General features: G+C 45.5%; 1 long non-coding RNA gene across 1 annotated transcript; it reads right to left on the bottom strand.

The window, feature by feature from the left end:
* Positions 1 to 986: 986 nt before the first annotated feature.
* Positions 987 to 2,816, bottom strand: LOC121910465. The gene is made up of 3 exons (XR_006099675.1): positions 2,726 to 2,816; positions 2,563 to 2,623; positions 987 to 2,421 (listed from the first exon to the last, which is right to left on the bottom strand). It is a non-coding gene; the product is annotated as an uncharacterized LOC121910465 (long non-coding RNA).
* Between the last annotated feature and the right edge of the window lie 2,902 nt (positions 2,817 to 5,718).

The following is a 5,718-nucleotide window of genomic DNA, read 5'->3' as shown; positions in this document are numbered from 1 at the left end:
TGGCTGAAAATCCATTTAAAGGTTCTGTATGTAGGAATCAGAAATTCCTTTTCATTAGTGACATCTGTGGCTGTTAAATGAGGTGCGGCCAACATCCTGGTGATGGTGCTCGCATGATCGTGGCGTGAGACTATTGCAGGTGATATCTTTTTCCTTACACTTCTCATAATTATATAAAAGATCTCTAACATTGTGTTTTGCACCATGTTTCAGCAAAGTATCTCTCATTCCCAGTCAGTCAGCCTCCCCTCCCCTTTTTTTTTTACCAACCAGGTTTACGAAACACCGGTAAGCTCAGTGAGCTGTGGCCGGGGAGCAACAGGCTATGTCCAGAAAGCAACAAGCTGCTCTCGGGGAGCAACGCGCTGCAGCCGGGGAGCAACAGGCTGTGTCAGGGCAGCTATGAGCTGTTGTCAGGGACCAACATGCTGCAGTTTTGTTGTGAAATGTATGCTTATTATGACCTTTGGACTACATACAGGAAAAACAAAAGGGGTAAGCTATGTTCTGCTATCACTCTGGAGCTTGTTTTCTGCTCCTTTGTTGAGGAAATAATGTTGTTTTAGCTGTGTGTGTGTGCTCAGGAGTGGGCAACTTGTCATTGCAGGGGTGTTTTGTTGTGAAATGTGGTTGACGGAGACAACTCGCTGTCTCATTAGCTGGAGAGCTAATATCTGCAGAGTGCATCTAGTTGGATAGCACCGTTTTTGTTGTGTTGTTGTGTGGTTATGCCAGTTGTTTGTTGACATTAGGGGGAGAGAGGCAAGGCACTCGGGAGCACGCAAAAATGTCATTTCCGTTGGATTTTCGTGCAAAATCCGACCTGGGGCGTTCACATAGAAATCAGTCCACAGGCTGTTACAGGCAACTGAGAAAGTCTCATTTTTTAAGTTACGTTACTACCCATTCACTCGTGGACAATAAAAAACGATTAATGCATGTAAATTGCTTCACAGTTCTACATATAGAACCTTTAATAAGGCTAACTCACAGGCTAATCGTCACATATTCACTGATTTGTATATGATGCCTTTAATTTGTTTACTACTAGAACAGCAAATAGCCTTTAAAGCAAGACTATGTAACTTTTGCTGAGCAGTGGCAACAGCGGCCTCTGCTGCCACAGGTGGTAATAACAGGTTGCTGGCACAATTAATTCTGTGACTTGGGTAGCATCAGGCATGGCCCAGGAAGATGCTGATAGGGTTGGCAGAGGTGGTGAGGAGGTCCCATGCTGCAGCTCGGACAGTGTGACCCAAGGCCAGTCAATGGCCTTTGGGTCCAGAGGGTAGAGGCCGCACCTCCTCAACCCAGCCAACACCACTCTCAGATCTTTAAGCCTCTGGTATGAGTTTCTAAGGACCCGTGAAACTCATTATTGAAAACCAAGAAAGAGTGACTCACAGCCAACAGAAGTCCTGTAAGATCAGAGAAATCTGCCCTCAAGGGTCCAAAGAAACTCACATCCAGAGGCTACAGGTTGTGAGACATATGAGGTGAAAGTCACAGGAGAATGACCCCCTCCCACTGTGCCGCCTGGACCAGCTCTGGATCCAGGTGGGACTGGTGTCCATTCATGATCAGCAGCAGTGGGCGATCCTGGGCAGTGAACTTCAGGAAATGCCTGACACACTACTTTCTAAATAGCTCACCATCCATGTACCCTGCCAGCAACATACCATAGAGGCCATCAGGGATCCCTTCCTTTTTATAGGGAACCCTGGATATGATCCCTTGTAGATGATGAAAGGGGGGACATCCTCCCCAGCCGCATTAAAGCAGACCAGGATGGTGATGTGGTCCCTGGTTCCCTCATCCTGCTTATATGTGTGTGTGGTCCCTCGGGGCACGATGACCTTCCTGCTCATGGAGTCCAGCTGAAACCCCATCTCATCTCAGTTGTAGATCTGACAGGGTTTCTCCCTCAAGCCGTGTTCCTTCAGGGTGGCAGTGAGGAGCCTGAAATATCAATTTATGGGCTCCCTTTTGGCACAGGATGCCTTCCCATAGTCAATGATGTCTGGGGTCCGGGCAGTGAGGTGGTGCCATTATCTAAAATTAATCCACCACATCTGGCCAACCACAGTCTTCTGTGCATTTGGGTGTCAGTGGTTACAAATGGCCAGAGCATGGGCCAGGACCTGAGGCTTTGTGAATGGAAATCCATGACTGGCATAATACAAACAGTACTCAGAATTTTCATCTTCAGGGGTGAGAAATGGCCTCTGACCATGGACACAGCCAAAGGCCACCCTTCCACCGACTCAGTCATTCAGGCAGGACTTTGGGACCCAAACCATTGGCTGCCTGCCTGCAAGTGAGCCTGCCTGCCTCCAACTCCTGCATGGCCTATCCCATGGCCTCTGGGGTCCACTTCCTCATCTTCCTCTCTTTCTTTTGAAGTTGTCAGATGTTTGGCATCTGTAAATTGATATACATTTTCAGTCAAAAATAAACTCAAAATTACATCTACAGGCACATTTCATGACTTGAATAAGGTTGAAAAAAATTCTATAAATTGCCATAATTTCCATATCACCATTCATAGACATGTATATTTACCTTAAACCAAAGTAGCATTTAAATTTCCATATCCTCCTTTACTTTTAACATCTTGATGCTCCTGTAAAAGGGAAAAAAAATCTCTATCTCTCTCTCTCTCTCTCCCTCTCACACCACACACACACACACACACACACACACACACCTTATCTAACTTTCTTACTTTTTCTTCCTGTGGTCCTCACTGTTCTTGTTGTTTCCTTTCTCCTTCCTTTTGCTCCTTGTCTCCTCTGTCTTCTTTCTTCTTTTGCCTTTCTTTCTGTCTCCTTTCTCTAACTTACTTTAAAGTCGAGAACATAAACCACACAAGACCACAAAGTTGAATGTCAAATATACTCAGTTTTGGTTTTACATGTGGTCAACTCATTATGTATATGTATATATATATATATATATATATATATATATATATAATTGTTATGGCTGGTAGTATGTAACCAACAATGGTCCTGGCCATGCGCATCACGAATTGCAACTTGTATTAGTGACGTGGGGAGGACAAGATGGCCCTGTGCACTGTGCCATAGCCCCCGTGAGGGACCCTCATTCGTCAGTTTAAAAGCCCCCCTTTGAAGCCATGCAGTGTCTGCATATGGGCCTGATTGCTGTTGTGCTGCAATAAGGGATGCTAAGTTTGTTAGTGGTTCACAATCTTCAGCTACTAGCTGAGGTCCCATACAAGTGCTGATACCTTTGGCTATCAGTGAGTTTGTTTTCTGGTGAGCTGCGCATTTAATGATAGCTAATGCCTTAGGGTGATGTATAGCTTCTAATAAAGCTGAGATAGCCTCCCCGTGGGTTACTGGGGAGCCGTCTGCTCTTAAAAATCCTCTCTGCTTCCAAATGACTCTGTGAACATGGCACACTGCGTATGCGTACTGTGAGTCTTTGTAAACATTCAGTGTCTTACGTGCAGCTAAGTGACACGCTGAAGAACCAAAGAGTCAAAAAGAGAAGACAAAAAGAGTAAGTTCTGCTGTTATAGGCTGGTTATGTAGGTCTTGGCGAGGTCGTAAGAACACATCTGTTGACTGGATACAATCATGTGGCGTGTCTTCTACAGGCAGCACCATGCGTGTGGCAGGATTGACTGTGGTGCAACCTTGAACTGTTAGTTCTGGGGCTGAGAGGATTAACTCATAGCCTGTTCGTCTTGCCTGTGTTAACACAAATCTGGGGCTTGTGATTGAGGCATGCAGCTGATGAGATGTGTACAAAATGGTTGGATGGCCCATTGTGATAGCTGATGCCTTTTGAAAGGCAAAAGAAGCTGCTGCCAGCCCCTGATAACAGGGTGGCAAACCTGTTTCAATGTTGTCCAGCTTGGTGCCGTAATATGCTAGTGTTTGCTTACCCGTTGGAGTATCCTACATCAGTACCGCACATGCATAGCCTGCTTTTTCTGCAACATACAAATGAAAAACATTAGCATAGTTAGGATTACCTAATGCTGGTGCTCGTTGCAGGTCCTGTTTTAAAGTCAAAAAGGCGCCCTCAGCTTCAGCAGTCCATTGTAACTCAGCTGAGCCATTTGTTTGTCCTGCGGCTGTTTTAATAGCATAGTCACAGATCCATGACCGACTAAATCCAGCCATTCCCAGGAATGACAACATGTGGCCCACTGTCTGAGGTTTAGGAGCTTTTGACACTGCCTCAATGCTTTGCTCACCTTATGTCCCCCTTTTTCCAAAGCTTTCAGAACTCAGAGTGAGTCTTGTACACATTGTTCTTTTGTGAGACTACAAACCAGCAGATCATCTACGTACTGTAACACTGTGCTAGTGACGTCTAGATGTTGCAAATAATTGGCTAGAACTCTGTTAAAGATTGACGGGCTTTCCACATAGCCTTGTGCGAGACGTGTGTATGTGTACTGCTGGCCTTTATATGTAAAAGCAAACAAGTACTGTGAGTCTGGATACAGTGGCACACTAAAGAACGCTGAACATAAATCAATGACTGTGCATCAGCAGGCGTCATGAGGAATGTTAGATAACAGAGTATGTGGGTCTGGGACCACAGGTGTTTCTGCATCTACAATGGCATTAATGGCACGCAAATCATGTACCAATCGATAGTCATTTGAGTTTGGTTTCTTGATAGGAAAAATTGGTGTGTTACAAGGGGTTTTTGTTGGTTTTAGCACATCTGCTGCTACCAAGCCCTTGATAGTGGGTTCTATACCTGCTATTTGGTGGGGCTTTAGCGGGTATTGTTTTTTGTATGGTAACACAATGCCTTTCTTTGTTTTAATTTGGACTGGCTGTGCTGACCTAACCAACCCTACATCTGTCTTGTGTTGTGACCATAGTCCATGGGGTATCTGAAGTAGCAGCACACTGTGTTCTTCTGAGAGTGGCGCTTGAGAAGGGGGCTGGCTGAGCAACACTTGGATTCCTGTGCCTTCATCATATGTTCGCAGGGATATCTTCAGATATTGTCCACTGGCTGATGACTGTACATGGTCTTTTTGAGTTGGCTTCCATGTTGTTACCTGCAATGCTTCCTTCACCATTGGTGTCCCATGTCCTTTGCCTTCTGTCCTTCAGTTACCATGAGTGTGACATGTGGGCCGGAGTTAGTCGCCTGGAACCAGTGGCGCAGCTCTGGTGGCAAGACAACTGCTGGTCATGACACACCATGGAGAATATTTTACCACCCACCAACTCTTTCCAGCATTCTCTGTAGTCTGTGTGTTGTTGGGTTTCATCATGCATCATAGTACAGTGTAGTGGTAGTTGTGGTTCAGATGCAGTGGGCAGCTCTCTTTGTACCCACGCTTTCCAGGTGTTCCACTGATGCATTAACTCTGAGTTGGGCAGCCACTGGATCCAATATACTGCAGGCTGAACGTGGGTAGCTGGTTTTTCAAGATCTTTTAACACCTGGACTGCCATCATGCCTGGAACATTTCCTTTTATAAAATTCAATTTGAGACCTTTGTGGGTGCATGTGATGGTTGCTTTTAGTGGACACAGGATGTCTCATCCTAATAGATTGATAGGGGTGTTTTCTGAATAGAGTAGGGGCGCTGTTATTGATACTTTTATGTGTACCGGTCGTGTCAGGGGAATTATTTGGGTTGTCCCAGAGAAGCCTACAGTTTGGATGGATTGTCCTGAGAGGGGAAGTGAGGAGCCTCCGCTGCCAATACAG

This window comes from Thunnus maccoyii, chromosome 13 (assembly GCF_910596095.1).
Source record: "Thunnus maccoyii chromosome 13, fThuMac1.1, whole genome shotgun sequence".
In the NCBI taxonomy this organism is placed as follows: domain Eukaryota; kingdom Metazoa; phylum Chordata; class Actinopteri; order Scombriformes; family Scombridae; genus Thunnus; species Thunnus maccoyii.
Note: the sequence above shows the minus strand (reverse complement) of the source record. Positions and strands in the feature narration are given on the sequence as shown.